The following is a 21179-nucleotide window of genomic DNA, read 5'->3' on the forward strand; positions in this document are numbered from 1 at the left end:
AACAAAATAAAGTGTATATGCATGTCATACAACTCTATGAAACATTATGCTGCATGTGTATTAGCAAGGATAAATTTAAGAAATAAGTTGAGATAACAGTGAAAATAAAGAATCTTGGGAAAATATATGGAACATGTAGGCTAACATATATTTAATTATAAATATTTGAAAAATGTGCAATTGTAGTAGTTGACCATTTTATATTATTGAAGTATTAAATAACAACATTTAAAGTAAAAAAGTTTTTATTTACTATGTATTTTATTTTTTGTATCATAAGAATACCTTAAAAGCTACTTGCGACTTTTTTTGTTCTAAGTGGATTACAAATCTCTCACAGTGATATTTTTGGTACATAGTGATATTGAATCAGGGGCATTCCCACCACCAATATTGTCCTCTCTCTACCCCTGTTCCCAGCATTCATTCCATAACCCCCTCTTTTATCCCCTAGGCTACTAGTATAGGTGGTCCGCTCTGTGTCTAGTATGTTGTAAATTGAGTATTGATTCTGTTGTCATTGACTTTGGATTTGGTGCTTAATTTTGATCCTTTTTTATTATTATTTCTACTTAATGTTTATATAACTGGTCTTATTACCCTCAATTATTTCCCCTTCCATTAGTGAGGCGAAACTAGATGGTTCAAGTTGTGTGGTTTTGTTTGAAGCAAAGAGAAAAAAATTAATTAAAAAATTAATAATAAAATAAAGTGGAGCAAAAATCAAACAAGCAGAAAAATGAGAGAAGTCCTTCTAGAGGCTATATCTATCAATTTAAGAGCAGGGAGGGAGAAGGAAGAAAAACATAACAATCCAAAAAATATACATAGATAAATAAAAAAAAAAAAAGAGAAAAAAAAACAAAAATTTAGGGCCGGGTAGGTGGCGCTGGAGGTAAGGTGTCTGCCTTGCAAGCGCTAGCCAAGGAAGGACCACGGTTCGATCCCCCGGCGTCCCATATGGTCCCCCCAAGCCAGGGGCGATTTCTGAGCACATAGCCAGGAGTAACCCCTGAGCGTTAAACGGGTGTGGCCCAAAAAACCAAAAAAAAAAAAAAAAAAAAAAATTTAAACAAAAAACTCGAAAAGCACCAGGGCAATATAGACACTAATAACACAACTAAAAACAATAAAATAAATAAAAATTTGATTTGTGCTCTTCTTTTTTTTTCATAGGCACAGTAAAAATTGGGGAGAATAGAAAGGGAATTCCCTTGGCCAAAGAGATCCAGCCTTGAAGTATACTGTCATGGGAATAACTACTGTCTCTGTATATGCTCCTTTCCCCTCCCCTATGTCCTTCTGTGGTGTCTGAAAACTTTCTGCTTTGTCGTGGGTGATAAAATCATGCCTCTCTAGCTAGAGATCTTGATATTTGCATAGGTCAAAGGATGGAGTCTTGAATGAAGTCTTACTTTTCTTTCTTTATGGTTCTCGGAGTTGTGATCTATCACTGTTTTTTGGTTTTTGGTTTTTGGGTCACACCTGGAAGCGCTCAGGGGTTACTCCTGGCTCTATGCTCAGAAATTGCTCCTGGCAGGCTCGGCTCGGGGGACCATATGGGATGCCGGGATTCGAACCAATGATCTTCTGCATGAAAGGCAAACGCCTTACCTCCATCTATCTCTCCTCAGTCTTCTGTAATTGGTGTCTTGTTAATATACATAAGTAACCTTACATTGTTGTATAATAAATATGCTTGTAGTAGTCATATGTTAATTTTAGTCTACTAGAATTTTAAGTAAACTTTTCTTTGTTTTTGAGAATTTTTAAAATCTATATTATTACCATTAATTACAAAGTTATTCATAGGTGAGATATAACTGTTCTATATTCCAGCACCAATACCACCACCAGAGTCTTCTCTTTACTGGGGTTCTGAAGTTTCCTCCTAACTAACTCCCCCCTCAAACCCATACCCAGCCTGCTGCTTCGACAGGCACATTTTTTGAACTTTGTTGTGGAAGTTTAAATTTCTTGTTTTAATATTGTTTACTCTCTGATTTGGATATTTAATTTTACCATTCCTTCACATCAGTGATGTGTTCAGATTCCACTGTTTCCTGCTTCCTATTGTTTCTTGTTTATCACTTCCTCCCCCCCATAGTCTCTTCTCATCTCTGTTCTTCATATGTTCTGGATGTATGTTCTTCCCTTTAAAATATTGAATATCCTCATTCATAATTCTATATCTTACATATAAGTGAGGTCATTCTACATTTGACCTTCTTCTGATTTAATTTGTTTTAACATATTTTATACTTCCATTTATGTGGCAATAAATTGCATCATTTAATTGTTCTTTACTGCTACATATTATTCTGTTGTGTATGTGTATCATATCTTTATGATCCACTTATCTACTAGTAGATGCTTAATCTCATCAATGACACTTCTGAAGAATGCAGGGAACAACCTGGGTTGGCAGTGGGCAGTAAGGGTAACTCTCATCCACTACTGATTAGAACATTGCCTGACTCAACCTTTATGGGAAAAAAAAAGTAGATATTTCTGTAAACTCTGAGTTGAGCTGCCATTTGACGCCAAAATTTTACTCTGGGTTTCTACATTCAAGACACAAAAAAATTATTCAAAATAATATTTGTACACCATTATCCACTGAAGCACTTAGTTCAATAGCTAAACTTTTATTTTTATAAAGTATTTCAATCAAAATTTTGTTTGTGTGTAACTTCAATAAAATGAAAGAAGTCTATACAAATGTTACTGAATCATATAATTGTCCAGTCACTAATCAGTTGTTTTACTTAGGTTTTAATAAAATTATATTTCTTCTGTACTTACAGATGTTTTGGTTCTGGTGTTGACAATTTCTCCCAAATTTGGAATTCAAAGTAATAGAAATAATTTATTTCCACTTATGCTTAAAATTTTCATATTTCTTAGCAATTATGACTTAAAATTATATACCAGATAGTATACTATGATGCTTAAAAATTAACATAATATACAATATTATTATTAACTTGTCTTTCATTTTAGTGAGATAATATGGTTTATTTTAATAGACTTTTTTTGAATTTTATGATATATTAAACCTCGTATATATGTGTTTAAAAACATCCAATAATAGATGAAAAATATATATCTACTAATGTATAAAATGTGTGTGCCATACAGCAGTGGCGGAAGCCATAAGGTGTCTGCCTTGCCCACACCGGCCTATGGTTCTATCCTCTGACATCCCATATGGCCCCCCAAGACAGGAATGATTTCTGAGTCCATAGCCAGGAGTAACCCCTGAGCATCACCTGGTGTTTCTCAATCCCCCTCCAAAGTGTGGGGCATAATCAGAGAATTGGAAACAAATGATTAAATTAATTGGTCATTATTAAGGTAGTAATTTTTAAATTATAAAGTTAAAATCTGAAACGATCTTTATAGCATTCATGTGAAATAATAATCATTATTAGAAGATACCCAGAGTAAACTTTTTTTTTTGGGGGGGGCACACCCGGCGGAGCTCAGGGGTTACTCCTGGCTGTCTGCTCAGAAATAGCTCCAGGCAGGCTCGGGGGACCATATGGGACACCAGGATTCGAACCAACTACCTTTGGTCTGGATCGGCTGCTTGCAAGGCAAATGCCTCTGTGCTATCTCTCCGGGCTCAGATTAAACATTTTCTTAAGTAAGGAAATTACAAAAATAAGTACAATGGTACTATAATGTTTTGGTTTTTTTTATACTAAAAATAAATCATAGTTGAAAATTTTTAGTTTTTTAAAAATTGTCAAAACATTGTTTTTATTATATACTACTCACTAGTTCAGAAAGCCTAAAATATATTTTAGAGATGTGTAAAAATAAAATTAATATTAGACTTCTAATTACAATAAATTGTGTCCTATAAACAATAAAAGATAGCTCCAAAATGTTGGTAGTTTTGTTAAAACAAAGTTTGTCTTATACTTTATTTTTTCAATATTTCTAATAAATTGATATATTTTATAATCAAATAAAATGAGTGCCAAATAATGTGAATATAAGAAGAAAATTTAAATATCTTAACTTTGAAATTTTATGTTTATTAAAGCTTTTTGTGGATATTTGCTACTATGTAATACTTTTTGGCTTATATAATTAAATTACATAGGAGTGAATATGATGTTAGTAGAGTGTCTTATTTTATTTTGATAGACTATAAAGAGACAATTAATGCAAAGGTTTCTTTTGAATAATTTATCACTTTAATCAGAGTCAGTGTGTATTTGTTACTTACTGAGATTAAGGAATTAATGTTTGTTTTAATTATTGACTCACTTTACTAAATTATTTTACTGAATGTTAAAGAGCAATTTAGTAGTGGCAAGTTTTACTTTGATCTACTTATTTGGAGAGCAGTGAACAGTCAACATTTCCTTCCTGCTCCCCCTTCTTTCAATGATGCCTATATCATGTAAAACTATGCTCCAGGCTCACAAGTTCCTCAGTCCATCATGGGCTTTCATCGCTTAGCAGCTGTGGTGTGAATTTGATGATATGCATGTAACCATATGGGTGCTTGGAGGGTGTCTCTTATTTTAAAGATAGAAAACTTTTATGCTAGTTTGTTCTTGAGACCAGAAAAGTGATTACATGGAAACACTTGCTAGGTAATGGAATTTTAAATTATGTTTTAAGCAAGATTCATTTTGTCTGCTAAAAGGATGGGAAAGAATGGTAGTTAGGGAAGAACTCAGACTCCAAAACATCTTGAGTTGTGTTGAAATCTCCCACCACATTAAGAGTACAATCAAATTGCCTAACATGCTTAAATGTTGACTTATCAATCAAAAATACATAGATAATAATACTTTGATGCTAGTAGGGTTTTTATGAGAGTAATGGTATTATATAAATTCCAAAGTTTGTATCAATTTCATAGAAGTAGCTAATTATATTATCAAATCTAATAAACAAAACACACTGGTGTAATTTTGTTTATGCTCTACATTTTAAGCTCTGCATTATCTTGGTACTGTTTTGGATGTGGGAGAAATTTGAATAATTTAATTGTATGAGAAACTAAGAAATTTGGCATTTTAATAATTAATTCCTTATACTAAATCAATGGAAAATTAATAAATGGATAAATAGTGCTAACAATTGACATAATTTTATATTGAGTGCTTTTATTTTTTCTTTTCATATCCCTGATACATTTTTTTCAATAAAGTATATCACTTTGATAATGATAATAGAAAGAAGCCATACTTGAAAATAGCAAAATTGTTTTATTACTTAATTCTAAATTATGCAAAAATAATATTCAAAGAACATTCAAGTGCATTTTACCACAGTATAGTAAGATAAAAATAAAATATATGAATGTTCAAATTTCTATGGTCACAGATATATTAAATCAAGCAAAATAATTTGGGAGGTCTCCCCTCCAAAAGCTCTCTTGGCAATTTTTGATCACCTGGGTCAATAGATCAATGCAAGGCTGCAAAGCTACTCGGTTTCTACGATGTTACCACAGTAGTGCTTTGAGCTTTCACAGCTGTACTTGACTGTCAGTAGAATACCTACTATTGAGGACTGAACCAGGTACAACTTAATGCAAGTCATGTGCCTTAGTATTAATGCTATCTCTTCATTTCCATAGTTTTTTACATAAAAGTATTATGAATAAAAAATGGAAGTCTCCCCTTCAATTCACTCTTATCTCAAGATTATTGAATTTGTTCTTTATATGTGCCAAAAATTATGTATGCTCTACTCACAGTATAGAATGTGCACAGTAATAATTATGCATAATGTTGTTCTGTCGATTTTTCCAGCATCTTTGGACATTTTTAAGTAAATTAGTTTGTCACAGGTATGGTATTGCAATTCTAGAAGTACTAAGCAGTAATGCTTCTAGAAAAACAAATGCTTCTAGAAGAAAAACAAAAACACAAAAAAGACAAAAATAGAGATGATCTTATGGTAGTAAAAGTATCATTAATTTTTAAATCCTTAAAATCACTATGATGGTATTCTACAGCTGAATGCAGTATAAATATCAGCATGAACTAAATTTTATTGGTATATCTGACTAATCTTTCAAATTAAAATATAATTTTGTTTAAAATGAATATCATGTTAAATAACCTTTGCCAACTTTAAGAAAGTCCTTTAAATATCACCTATAGTTACTAATAGTCATTTAAATATCATCATATTGTAAAACAGCAAAAAATTGACCATATAAGGAAGTATCTGTTTTAAAACCTTAATAGATACTATTTTTATTTATTCCAACTGCTACTGTGATATTTATCTGCACAATAGTTTCACAAATTTACATGTTCTTCAGCAGTATATGTAATATTAGTAGAATTTTTACATTCAATATATTTGTGTTTGAATAATAAAGACAATGTTCAAATAAATGTTTAAATTTATATATCTATTCTTAGTGTTTTGCAAAAATAAAAATTTCTGGACTACATAAATTAAAATGCTGCACTGAAAAACAAATGCAATTAAAATTAAAAAAACACCTTAAATACTTGCACATAACACATTAGGTAAAAGACTAGTATCCACATATTAATTTCTCATATAACTCAACAAAATAAACCAACAAATTTACCCAAAATTTGGGGAGAAGATATGAACAGATACTTCACTTAACATGAGAAGCCAAATCCATGGTCATTAAGCATAGTAAAACAGACTCATAATTACTAATGTTTAGAAAAATTTATGTTGAAATCCTACAATTTTCTAAAACTTGCATAGAACTAAAAGACAATAATAAAAAAGAAATGTTGAGGATGATCATGCATATTATGGCACATAAATAACTGAACAAAGAAAATTAGCATAGTCATGACTGTACCAACCTTTACTTCAGATTATATGGAGGAAAATAAAAGAAACCAAGGGGGAAATAGTTAATAAAAAGAGGAAGTAATAGTGTGATAGGGATCAAGGGTCTTGTGTACATCAGTGGTATAGTTATGTTTTTGATGCAGAGTCAATAGCAATAAAAACAGGAGATTCAAATCATGATATTAATAGTTAAAAAATATCTATCAAAAAAAAGCAGTGATCCGGACATAGGTTGAAGTTAGATTTATCTGAAAAGGAGAGGTAGATAAATAGATAGATGATAGATAGATAGATAGATAGATAGATAGATAGATAGATAGATAGATAGATAGATGTATATTTGGTTAGATGGATCAGATGGATGGAAAGATAGATGCATAGATGATAGATTAAAGAAAGGATAGACAGATAAGGATGGAGCTAGATTAGATAAATGGATATAGATATAGAGAGTTGTATGGATGGATGGATGGATGGATGGATGGATGGATGGATGGATGAATTGAAAAAAATTGTAGTCTTCAGGGGGAGGCAGTTAAGAGATATGTTGGAGAGAACGTGGGGAGAGTGGTGACAGAAGTCACCACAGAAGTCAATATTGGAGATTAGACTGAAGCTAGAATATAGTATTCCTAAAATTCAACTTCATAGTATAATTTTGTAGATCATGTTATCCTAATAAAATAATAATTATAAAAAAGAAATATTAACTCACACCAGTGTGTATGGAATATAGTAAAATGTTTGGAAACAGTTCTGGCATGTCTGGGGTGACAATAGAACTGTTCTTAATTTACTGTTGATGGAGATGTTGATGGAAAGTTGATAGGAATATTCATGGGGATGTTCAGCTTCAATCGAAATAATATGGAGATTTCTCAAAAATAAAGCAGAACTCTCATATGATCCAGCTATACTACTTTTTGTCCTCTATTCCCAAAAAACCACATTAATTTGGAAAGGTATATGCATAATTATATTCATTATGTCAATTCAGTATCATAGCCCAATCTTGGGGGAAAAATGTTCAACTAAGAATAAATGAATCAAAAAGTTGTGGTGTTTGAAATTATATACTATGTACCTCCAAAAAAGAAAAATATCATGCATTTGCCAATGTTTGGATTTTCTTGCAGGTTCCAGGCTGAGTGAGGTCATTCAGGAGAAAAGGTAGAAATATACAGAATAATGCTTTTCATATGTGATATCTAAAGACACATAGTAAAGAGAAAAATGACAATAGGAAATAGAACTGGAGATTAGGACCATATATCTGAATTTTCAGGGATATGGAAGAGGGGGTTTGAGTGAAAGGGTTATGGGAACTCTGATGGTGGCTGTGGTGTTGTAATGATATACACTTAACTATGTCATTAGCAGAACTATAAAATACAGTGACACAATAAAGAATTAGAAAAGAAACAGCCTAGTGCTTTGTTTATTCATTGTTGCTGGTAATATTCACTTTATCCTCCTATAGAAAACAGGATAGAGATTTCTTAAAAAAAAATTAAGGACTGAGCTTCCTTTCATCTGAACCAGTGATTATATTTCCTGTCATCTGGCTCAAGAACCCAAATGTCAAATTTAAAAGATATTTGTAGCTGAGAGCTGCAATGAACACAAGAGTGCAAATATCTTTTTGAAATGACATTTTTTAACATGCCAAGAGAAAAGAATTTACTGGATCAGATATAAGGAAGCACAGTTCTTTTCTATTTTATTTTATTTTTTTATGAATCTCCACACTGTTTTCTATAGAGGCTAACCCAGATAAAATTCTTGATATTGAAGGTTACATTGTGATTTTTCTCTGAGGATTTTGATTGCTTTTCAATTTGATATTTGTTTTTCTTGCTTTTATTTATTTATTTTTCATTTTATAGGGAAGCATTCAACATTCTTTACAAAGATGGTTTGAATGCAGCTATGTCTTCCTGTGCTATTTGAGAATGATTTTATCACTAACTCCAATATGAATGATAACCTGCAGGGTTCAGTTCGTTGAATATGTCATCACATTCATTTCTTGCTTGCTAGATTTAATTTCAAAAATCAGATGTATATTTTATTTTCTTTCCCATATATGTGATTTTCCTCCTCTTTGCCACTTAATGTAGTTAACTCTTTCTTTGGTTCTTGTCCTTTGGTTACAATGCATCTTGGTGTTGTTCTGTTTGTGTATAATTTGTTGGGTCCTCCTTGGACAGTGGCATCTGGGAGGACTTATATGCACTGTCTGGAAAACATGGAACCTCATCTGTATGTCTTTTTTGGAGAAGTGTTTGTTCAGGCTACTCAAATTTAAGTAGATTGTTTGCTTTTCTTTTGAGTGTTATGGACAGTTCCTTATAGTTCTGAAATACGAATCTTATGATCATGTTAGATGCGTAAATATCTTCTCACAATTTGTAGAAAACATCCCTGACTTTTTTGACTTGGGCCTGTATTGGAATTAACTTTACTTTCAATATTCCTTGCATTGCTTTGTACAGGATTTGGTAGCTATATCTTAGTTCTCATTGGTTAACTTTAATTTAACTAAATTCAAAAACAATTTATGTACATATACATATGTACATAGTGTATATATACACATAAACTAATGTGTGTATATATATAATGTATGTGTATATATGTTTAAAAAAACTTGCATTTTTAACAATGTAAGCTGTTGATTGCTTAAGTAGTATGCACAGAAAACATACAATTATGGTATTTATGGCAATTATCACACAATATTTATTTTATATGTATATGTATTTTCATGATTCACTTGTATTTCATTACCATTATATATTAACAGGTGACCTCTTATGATATAATGTTTGTTTTACCTTCATGACATTTTAAAGTTAAAATTTTTATTTACTTATTATGGAATTACAACGTTATTAATAATTGGTTTTTTTTTGTTGTTTTTTTTGTTTGTTTTTTTTTTTTTTTTTTTTTTTTTTTTTTGGTTTTTGGGCCACACCCGGCGGTGCTCAGGGGTTACTCCTAGCTGTCTGCTCAAAAATAACTCCTGGCAGGCATGGGGGACCATATGGGACACCGGGATTCGAACCAACCACCTTTGGTCCTGGATCGGCTGCTTGCAAGGAAAACACCGCTGTGCTATCTCTCCGGGCCCTTAATGATTGGTTTTAAAGCTTACCATTTTTAGCAATAATTCCTTCAAGTGTCCACTTCCTTCAATCAGTGTTCCATCCCAAACACACTCACCAACTTACTATTTTGCTTCTATGAGAGGTACATTTTGTAATATATGTGTTTGTATTATGGTTTACCTAATAGAGTTTCATACATATGACGTTACCCACCTTCATGTACCACTTCTTGTCCATGTAAATGACTGTTGATGGAAAGTGTTTCATTTAATATAAGAAGAGATAATCCTAAACTTTTTTCTGCATTATTAGATTAAAAACCTTGCTTCACTTTCATGCTGAACCTATTCTCATTTTAACATCTCACTTCTCTTTATATCTTACATGCATAGGAATTATACATGCTTTTTATTCATCCAGTCCCTGAGTTTTGATTGATAAGACTGTCCACATTTAGTATATTAGTACTATTTGGGGATGTGATTTGCTCCTTCTGCTTTCTGATAGTTCTATATATTTCTAAGGGTATTCTATTTTATAATGTTTTTGATATAATATAGTTACAATGGTGTTAAAATTTGTGCTTTTTATTTACACAACTGTTTTGTATGTAAACATTTTATGGGATTATTATGTTACTGACCCTACCCTGATCGGTGATTGTGCCCTACCTTAGGGTGTGACCTGGCATTCTGCCTCTACCATGGGGTGGTATCTGATCCCACCATTGGGTGATACCTGACTCTGGAGGATAAAAACAAGGGTCTGTGGAAGGCGAGAGGCTTTTGGCAGGAACTGATGCCGAGGCTTTGGACTTCAGTCTTGTCCACTGAATAAAGCTAATATTTCCACAAGCTTGACTGTCTGCGAGCTGTTTACCCGCCGCTTGACCTCAGAACCGCAGGCTGAACAGAGTGGCAGATGCATGCTCCGAGCTGGAGGGGAAAGACCTCATCCTCCTTCCCTCCATCAGTCAACTTCTTCAGGAGCTGATTTGCAACACACAACTACTTCCACCATCAAAATGTACCAAATACCCTACACTTTATATTGTGTCACTTCCAGTCTTTCTCTTCTGTAGCAGATCCCTCCGTCCACCAAGATTTCTACCACCAGCACTTGGTAGCCTCATTACTGTAGTCAAAGTTTAAAAATATATATTATAGAAACTGTTGGTTCTCTTGCTTTGTTCTATGTATCACACATGAGTGAGATAATTTTGTAATTACTGTTGTCATTCTTGGCTTATTTCACTTAACATAAAAACCTCTACCTCCATCCACTTTGCTCTTTTGATATAGGGCAAAATTTTGCTATGGAGCAAAATTTGCTATTGTAATTGAATAGCATTTCAACTTCTTTAACCATTAATTTTTCTTTGGATGTTTTGGTTGTTTACATATCTTAGTGACTGAGTACATATATATTTCAAATTATTGTTTTGTGTTCCTGGGAAAGATGCCTATAAATGGAGACACTGGGACAAATAGAAGTTCTATTTTTAATTTGTTGAGAAGTCTACTAGTATTTCTATAAATGCTGGGACAGATAAGATCCCCACTAATAGTGAATTAAGGATACTTTTTTCACTGTATCCCTTCAATGCTGGTTGCTTTCCATATTACTGACACAGCTCATTCTCACTGGTATAAGATGCTATCTAAGTGTCATTTTGACAGGAATATCTCTTATCAAAAGTGATGATAAACATATTTTCATATACTTACAGTCCAACTCAATATCTTCAAGGAATTGTATATTCATTCCTGTCCTGTTTTTCTGACAGGACTGTTACGTTTGTTATTTATGAGATTTGTAAGTGCTTAATAGATTTCTAGATATTAGATGTGTAGTGTGCAAATATTTTTCTCATCAGTGGAGTGTGTCTTGTTGCTTCTTTTTTCATTGGATTTTAGCTTACATAATTATTTGAATGGTAGCTTTCCTTACTGATTATCTCATTTTATTTATTTCTTCTAAAAGTTCTTGCTCCAGAGATTTGTGTGGTTATAATGAAGATCATATTAAATTTACTATATCTAAATAGGTTCTTGTGTGTGTTAGCATTAATTCATCATCAGTTGATTATACAGATTCTGTCATTTTAATGGACTTTCATGCTTTTTTTGGTTTTGTGTTTGTTTTTTTGTTTGTTTTTTGTTGTTGTTGTTTTGTTTTGTTTTGTTTGGGGACCACACCTGGTGACACTCAGGGGTTACTCCTGGCTATAAACTCAGAAATTGCTCCTGGCTTGGGAGACCATATGGGACGCCGGGGATTGAGCCAAGGTCCATCCTAGGTTAGCCATATGCAAGGCAAATGCCCTTCCACTTGAGCCATCGCTTTGGTCCGTGTTTGTTTTTGGTTGTGGCTTGCCACACTTAATACAGCTCAGGGCTTACTTCTGGCACTATTCTCAAATATAACTCCACTAGTGCTCATGGGATCATATATGGTTTCAAGAACAAAACACAAGTAAGTTGTGTGCAAGAAAAAAGCCCTATCCTATCTGTTGTGCTATTTCTCCACTCTCTAAAAATATTATTATTAAGAATTCTGTAGGTTAGCCCATGTTATGTATATTTTATATATAATAGAACACATAAGTTATGTATATTATGAATATACATATGTCATTGGCCTGGTATATCTCCAGAGGTGCTATACTTTAGGACCATGACAATTATTACTGCAAAAAATCTGTATGTAATCTAAAAATTAGGTTTTGTGAAAAAATGTACAGCAATTATATCTTTTTGAGAGAGTTACTTGCATCTTACCAAATTCATGTTTGAAATATTACCTCTTTAGCAACAATATGAGAAAGTTGGTTGGTTGCTCAACTGTCATTACAAGTCAAAGCCAGAATACTGGGAAAAAAGGAAATGAAGTGAAAATATAGTCTTTGTTTTAAATGATCATGCAGCAGGTAAGATGCTTTGCTTATATGCTGTAGACTCTTGCCAGCATTGTATAATTTCTAAAATACTGCCAGGGGGTATTCTCAAATACAGAAACAGGAATAGTTTCTAGATACTGCATATCTGACCCAAACCTCTTCTTATTTTTAACCCACTGACTCCCAACCTGTGCATATAAATTTAAAAATAAATTAACTGTGAAGAGGCTTCATCTGGATTTTCTGTCAAAACAGCCAACATTAATGTCAACTATTCCTTTTCCTCAACAATTTTCATCATATGTCTTTAGCATTTCTGCAAGTACACAGCATGATTGAATAAATTAGGATCTAGGGGCTTCCTCTTTTTGTTGATTATATGCTTAAGCATAAAATATTTTTTGTTACAATAATTAGCATAAGCATCAAAGAATAAAGGATCAAAGGATTATATACTGCTTTATAATATTATTTAGGGACAGTGTCTTACAGTTAAGTAAAGTGTCCAGTACCAAATTCCATTAGGTCAGAGGATGAAATGAGTTTAATTGAAGGATGAACAAACACACAATTTTTTAAAAAGTTGCTTTAGTTCTATCAAGCTTCATTAATAATTTCATCTTTTATCAATAATTTATCAACATATTTTCAACACTAGATAGGGAAGGTATTAACTGTTCTGTTATGAAAACAGTTATTAAAATTGAGTAAAAATACACTAATGTTTTTACAATAATTATTTATACATATCAATTCTGATAGTATTATCTAATATTGTTTTTAGATATTTTTTAGTAATCTGTCTGATTTTAATCTAAAAGGTGCTTCTTCAATGGAACTCACATATCAAGTGAGTTTTTAAAACTTGTTTTCTATTCCCTAATAATTTGGAGGGGAAGTTAGTTAGACCGTACCTGGTAATTTTAAGGGCTTACACCTGGTTCTGACACATGGTTCAATCTGGGCAGTGCTCAGGAATGCCTGGGATCAAAATTGAGTCAGCTACAAACAAGAAAAGCACCTTGCCTTCTGTTTTATATCTCTGAATCAATTTTCTGGTAATTTTTCTCAGTCTTCTTAAAAGGATTTGGGTCCTCAGGTATGAACTTAGGCAAGAGACCATAGCCATTATTTCCATCTTTATCATACTTAATTGAACTGCTCACACACATAAAAATTGGTCAGATTCATTATTGAAATTTTTACATTCATTTGTTTAATTTTCTTTTACCTGAAATAAATAGAATTTTGGGGAGACCTTTCAATTCTTTTGGGATAAGTCTAAAGGAATAGTACAGTTATTAAAGTACATGCTTTGCATGTGGTCAACACTAGTTCTATCTTTCAACATCGCCTTCAAGATTCTCAAGTACCAATTAGAATGGCTATGAATACCTCAACGTTCTCCTAAGATCACAAGACCTGCTCAAGATGCACCGATTGCATATTCATATTCAGGCTCTCATATTAAATTACAAGCTGATAATCCTGGGCCTTCTGAGTACTGTTAAGAATCCCCTCCAAAAAGAACAACAACAAAGAGTGACAATATTTTCAGGTATTATTATAAATAAGAAAAATAAAACACTGGCACAGTAGTAGAAGTTTGAGGGCCCTAGGGAAAGTGAGCATTGCAAAATATTCTTTAACGCAGTTATTCTAAGCAGTTACATTCAGGACTACTTGAATTAGAATCTTCAGGAAGGATTATGGAGAAAATAGGGAAGCTTGCACTTCGTTTCAAAAGCATTTCTAGATGATATTGTGTTTAGTGAAATAAAGCTAAAGAAGGTCATCACCAGAGGTGATTGTTTGAGGTGATTGTATCACATACGTAAAATATAAAGAAACAAAACAAGAAATGAGAAAATAACTTATTATCGTCTTAGATTCTTACAGAAAAACTACCGATGAAATGTGGGGTGTTGTTACCCCATCCCCCATTCTTCCTATAACCGTACCTGCTAATAAGACCTGCCCATTTCTGGGAGGGGTCTTTGGTGGGTAACAAAAGGTTTTGCCTGAAGGGAAGGAGGAGTGAGAGGATTTGGAGGATGGACTGAGAAAGAAGTATGAGGAGGAGAGATGGCTGAGAGACAGGATACAATGCAGGGTTAAATAGGGATCCAGCATAAAAGGTTATGATAGGCCACACACATGTTGGCCAGGGCATGAATAAAGCTGATATCTCTTGGAACCTGTCTGTGAATAATTTTTTCACCACTATCCTGATGCTGCAGAACTGCGGGCTGGAGGGACTTGCAGACACATTTAATAATTATTAAACAATTAATATTATCTAATAATAATCAAATAAGATTCTAATTTAAGTTGTTCTGAATGATAACTGTTTAAAAATTATTTTGAAGTATACTCTAAGACCAAACAGTCGTATGAACATTGAGTAGGAATAAAAAAATGATCAGACTTAAACACCAAATCCAAAGCCAACTACAACAGAATCGATACCCAATCTACAACAAGCTAGACACAGAAGGGACCACTAGCAGCCTATGGGATGCATGCTGGGAACAGGGGTGGAGGGAGGACAACATTGGTAGTGGGAATGCCCCTTATTCAATGTCATTATGTACCTAAAATACTACTGTGAATAATTTGTAATTCACTTTGGTCAAAATAAAAATTATTAAAAAAATAAGATGTAAAAGAAACCAAGCAGACACTCTATTGGAGGGAGGTAATGTGTTGGAATATTATAAGCATAAAACCCTAAATATTACATATTATAAACCACAGTGTCTCAAATAAAATTATAAAAATTAAAATAATATTAGCTCAAAAAAATTTTTTTGAATGCTCACTTTTTCTTGGGCCCTTAAACTTCTACTCCAGTGGGTTTTTTTTTATTTATAATAATATAATAATATCTGAAATTATTTTCACTCTGTTGTTTTTGTTGTTCTTTTTGTTAGGACACTGAACTCTCCTCAAAAAGCCCAGTGATTCTCAGACCCTTCTGTGTCTAGCTTGTTGTAGATTGGGTATCGATTCTGGTGTAGTTGGCTTTGGATTTGGTGTTTAAGTCTGATAATTTTTTATTTCTACTCAATGTTCATATGAGGGCCTAAATATGCAGTCACTGACTCTTGGACAGGTGCAGTGATAAAAAATTCAGTAGGAGCAGTTCTCAAATTTTGATATGAAAAAAAATCACCGATAAAACTACTAAAAAAACCTGGCCGTATGTGGCCCACTCCCAGAGTTTGTTATGATTTCCCTGGTATATGTCTCCCAGATAGGTGAATTTATATATGGTTGGCAAATTTTTAAGTACATCTGCTAAAGTATTATCAGTATTTATAAGAACATAGTTTAAAAAGCAAAAACTGTTACAGCTGTAAACTCAGAATAATCAAAAACTAAGCATAGGGGATCTCATTTATTTAATATCGCAATATTGTAAATTATCAGCATAAAAATAATGTGGCTATTTTGCTGTATACACATTTGGTTGCCCTATATTTATTCCTCTTATAATAACTAAAACATGGATTGTGGATTCTCATATTTGTTTACATTTTATCAGGAGTAAGGACTTCAGATTAGCTTAATTGGGCATCATACATTTTATAAAATGTATTTTCTTAACAGAGGAAGCTGCCAATGATGTCTATTTTCTTGTGTGGATGCAGTAACTTGATTGAAAGGTTTCACTTCAAACCAACCTAAAGTTTGTTTAGAGTTTTTAAATGCCTCAGACTGCAACAATACTGAAAACAGTGGCAAATGAAAGAATGAATTCCTCCCAACACATCACTTATGAATAGAGCACTATCTCTCAGAACCACCACACATATGCAATGACACACATCACTGGAGTTAATAGAGTGCTTAAAGGCACTATGCGAATGTCCACATCTTTTGAACATTCTCTAACAGCTGGGTGCAAAAGAATAGAATTGCTTTCCTATTAAATAGCCCTAATGCACTATCAGTGTTTACTCTGAATCTGCAGGAGGAAAAATAAAAAAGAAAGTCTGGTATGTAATTTAAGGTTAGGCATTCTGGAGTAATTAAAGAAAGTCCTGTGTTTAGAAAATATCAGAATAAAGTGTCTTTCTTCAAATATTTTATTTTATTTATTTTAAGCCTTCCAAATAGTCTTCTGTGAGACTGTCTTGAGGCTATTTTGGCTTATGTGAGGGCTAGATAATTCAATCCTCTGGTTCAGTGACAGTGAGTGTCACCAGGACCACTCTGACAGTGTGCTAGGGCCCACAAGAAACATCTACACCTGATGGTGCATGGGGATCCCTGGAGGGTATACCCAGTCATGTTGGAGAAGATATGCAGTGCTGATGACCTGAATAGAATAGAATCTCCTGTATACTGTGCAGGTGATTTAACTTTTTTTTTTTTTTTTTTTTTTTTTTACTATTTTACTATGTCTCTTCTACTGTTTTAAATAAATATAACATGATCCAGGTCAATAGTACAACAGGGAGGTTGCTTGCCTTGCATATCACTGATTTGTGTTCAATTCCAGGCACCCCCTACACTCCACTTAGCCTACTGGCAGTGATCCCGAAGCACAGAGCCAGGAGGAATGACCCAGAACTACAAGGTATAACCCAAAACCCAAAAGAAAATAAAGAACATTGCCACGGGAAATATATAGATAAAACTTAGTAACCTATGCAACTTCCTTTAACATTTACATAATGGTACGTTAAATGATCAATATAGGTATTCCTTAATTATCAATATTATAAATACTTATTAAAATATTATTATTGGCATTTTTATGTTGCCATTCTATTTTGCAGTTTATCATATTCACTGACTTCCATCCTTAAAATATTGAGGAAGAAATGACTCCCATGGGTTGTGTGCATGTTTTACATTACAGAGTCCCTTGTTCAGTCTCTGCACCACACAGTCTCTAGCACACAGAGCAAGAAGTAGCTGCCGAGCACCATCAGGTGTTACCACCCCCAAATTAAACAAACAAGAAGCATCGAGGAAACATATTGTTCTTTCTAACAAGCATGCCTTCTCAAGATTTCCAGAAAAGCTACTTTGTTCTAGAACAAAATGACAAGATGTGTCATTTTGGGGGTCTATATAATTTCAATCTGGTATAAAAACAGTGTTGTAGCTGCCTGAGAAAATTTTACTTTACTATTAACTATGTAAATGATTAAAAATGGGGTGGGGGAAGGCTCACCCAAAATTGTGATAACAAGTAATCTTTCTGTATGATTAACTTATTTATATAAAAAGGTAGAGATATTTTTGTCATGTGAATTACTCTCCTCTCTTTTTAAATTACCTTCCTTTTCCTGGAAGCCCCAGGCCCCTCTAGCTCTTCTCTCATAGGATACAAACCCCTATTTTGTCTCATGTCTCATTGTCTTTGGAATCAACATGTCTATGGTATATAATTAAATTTATCTTCTTTCTAAATAATGTTTCTGATGTTAATTTGATTACCAGGCCAGCCCAAGAAGAAGCTTGAGGGCTTGGGAAAATTTCATCTCCTTCTTGACAATATCTGCTTAAATGATAAACTACTTAATTTAAACAGGTCTACAATTGCCATTTGCCAAGCTTAATATCTGCTTACACTTCCTTTTCACTGTTTTTATGTCCCCAAAGCAAAAATCGTTTAACATGTCATTTATTTTTTGTCAGTTTAATTTTACAGATCCTGTTTAGTACTTCTCAGTTTTGAATTCTTGTTATTCTGTTCTAGTCACAGCTTTTTTTTTTTTTCTAATCAAACCTAGGTTTCTTTTGTCATCCAATTCTCTGGTGCAAATAATTAGAAGATACAAAATTTGTAGTGCTTTATCTGCATTGTTTCTAAGTGAGTGGCTTTCTTTTCAGCACTTAAATTTTTTTAGTCACCTTGAAACTTCTTAATGTATGAACTGTAGGTTTCTAATAATTGCAATAATTTCTAATTTTAATGTGCATCCAAGTCTTCACTAATCCCCTATATTCATTGTTCAAAGAGTAGGTTTCTATAGAAGAGAATGTAAGGTCTGAACTGACTCAGGTTCTAGCTAAGCTGTAGTTGTTCAGTTAGAACCACTATTGTAAGCTCAAAGTTTTTTGTGGGAGAGATTTTTATGCCTTCTTAGGAAATGAGTCATACTCTATTTTTGATCTAAATATTAAAACTGCCAGCTATTTTATCAGCAAAACCATTTATTTGGAATTAGCTGGAAATTTAAAACATTGAAAATGCCTGGTATAAGAGGACCATAGGGGAATCCAGAGAGGAGAGGAGAAGATCTATAAATGGAAAAGGAGGGAGGAGAGCAGGCTTCCTGTTACGTGGGAACTGTGACTTCCTGTGAGTGCAAGCCAATGATGATAATTGAAGACTGCTGAGGATTCTTTCTGCAGCCTTCTGGCCTCAAACTTTGGTTCAGTTTTCTGAACAAATAATATAGAATTCATGAAGACTTTCCTTTTCTTATGATTCTTAACTTGTCACCTGTCAGCTGAGAAGTAAAAATCTATAGGATTTGTGGGAGAATCAGAAACTCTTCCTAATGCCCATGACCAATTTCAGGAAACATGTTTCCTCTTTTACCCTAAAAAAATGGAAATAAAATTATTTTTTTAGAAATCATAGCTTTTTGTACATGTTATGCCTATCCAAAGTTTTTATTTTTGTCTATACTGGGAGGACAGGAAAAATATTTTGGTTTGATGAATCACAAGGTTTACTGATTGACACTACTTATGTTGCATTATACAACCTTATTTTAAGATGCCTTTTTCACTATTGCATTTTCTTCTGTACTAAACTTTGATATAACTATATCAATTATTATAAGTTTTTACATAACAATTGTAAATATTTACTCTTACATATTTCATAATGATGAAGTAGACAGAGTTATGCATGCTCTCCAAATCTCCAATTCCTGATTTTTAAAACTTATGAATATTCCTTGATTATGACCCAGAAGAGAAAAAGATTGCCAATGTGATTGAAAGATTGAAAGATCTAGAGGAAGAGAATTTTCTTGGAATGTCTGGACAATCAACTACAGTTAGCTATTGTAGTCATGCCATTCCTTATAGTAGGAAGACAGATGGTGCTATTAAGATAAAAGGGGAACTGAGAAGCAGAAACATTGAACTCAGAAAAGGGGCTGCAAACCAAAGAAATCAGAGTAGTCACTGAAACTAAAGATGAAAACACAGATTCTTTCCTCAAACCCTCCAGAATTAACCAGCCTTGCCAATACCTTCAATTTAGAAAAAGTGATATTGAAGTTCTTTCCTTCAGAACATTAGAAAACTAAACGTCATTTTAAGCCTCTAGTTCTTTGCTAAATATTACAGCAATAATAGGAAACATACTGTTGGCATAAGTATTAAAGGTATTATTAGTTCAGTATCTCCCTAATAATGTCAGATAATAATTACTGTAATTCATTGTGCTATGAAACTATATTGGCAGCCATGATAAGGAAGCCATATTTTGGTCAAACATAGCAGTACTCAAGACTTACTCCTGGTTTTGTGCTTCAAGATCACAGCTGAACAGGTGGTTGGTTTCTTATTCCAGAGAGTTTCTTAGGCCTGTGTTTGGATGACTACAAAGCAAATACAATCTTCAAGCTTTGGAGCTGCTTTTGGGCTAGAGAAAATGTAACATGTTTAGATCTTTATTTATTTTTGTTTGTTTGTTTTTCCAAAATCTAAACACCAGGGCCCTCTATCTACCTGTCAGCTACATTATGAACATGAATGAACATGTCTAAAATGAATTAAATAAATCATATTTTAATCTTCACAGATCCATAAAATATTTGATGTTCAATTTCTATCATTTTTAATTGGCCAAATTTTTACAGTTTCTTAGTGATTAACTATCTGATACTAAAAGCCAAATATTTATTTAACCACTATTTTACATTGCACTTTATATCTTTGAGATTTTTTGAATCCTTTTTATAAAATAGTAACTTTGAAATATTATTACATGTGGTCTCTGTTTTACCACAAAGAAATATTTTTTTGCTTGTTTATTCTTTTTTTTTTTTTAAATATGGAACGCTTCACGAATTTGGGTGTCATCCTTGCGCAGGAGCCATGCTAATCTTCTCTGTATCATTCCAATTTTAGTATATGTGTTGCCGAAGCAAGCACCGCTTGTTTTCTTCTTATTTCTCCCCTACATACTATATCATTTTTTTAGGAAATCACTCTGTGCTGGTAAAATATCCTGCTAAATATAGTGCTTCTGATTATGATAGTTAAGTTCTGTAAATTATAGATGACTATGACTTTATAAAAACCTTTACTCTTTAAAATTGCATTAACTCCAGAAATATATCTACAAAAAATATAAGAACTATAAT

The 21179-nt window shown here is 32.9% G+C and overlaps 1 non-coding gene across 1 annotated transcript; it reads right to left on the bottom strand.

Annotated features, from left to right (window-relative positions):
• Positions 1-20860: 20860 nt before the first annotated feature.
• LOC126005767 (U6 spliceosomal RNA) lies at positions 20861-20967 on the bottom strand. Its single transcript, XR_007494802.1, has one exon. It is a non-coding gene; the product is annotated as a U6 spliceosomal RNA (small nuclear RNA).
• Between the last annotated feature and the right edge of the window lie 212 nt (positions 20968-21179).

This window comes from Suncus etruscus, chromosome 3, assembly GCF_024139225.1.
Source record: "Suncus etruscus isolate mSunEtr1 chromosome 3, mSunEtr1.pri.cur, whole genome shotgun sequence".
Lineage (NCBI taxonomy): Eukaryota > Metazoa > Chordata > Mammalia > Eulipotyphla > Soricidae > Suncus > Suncus etruscus.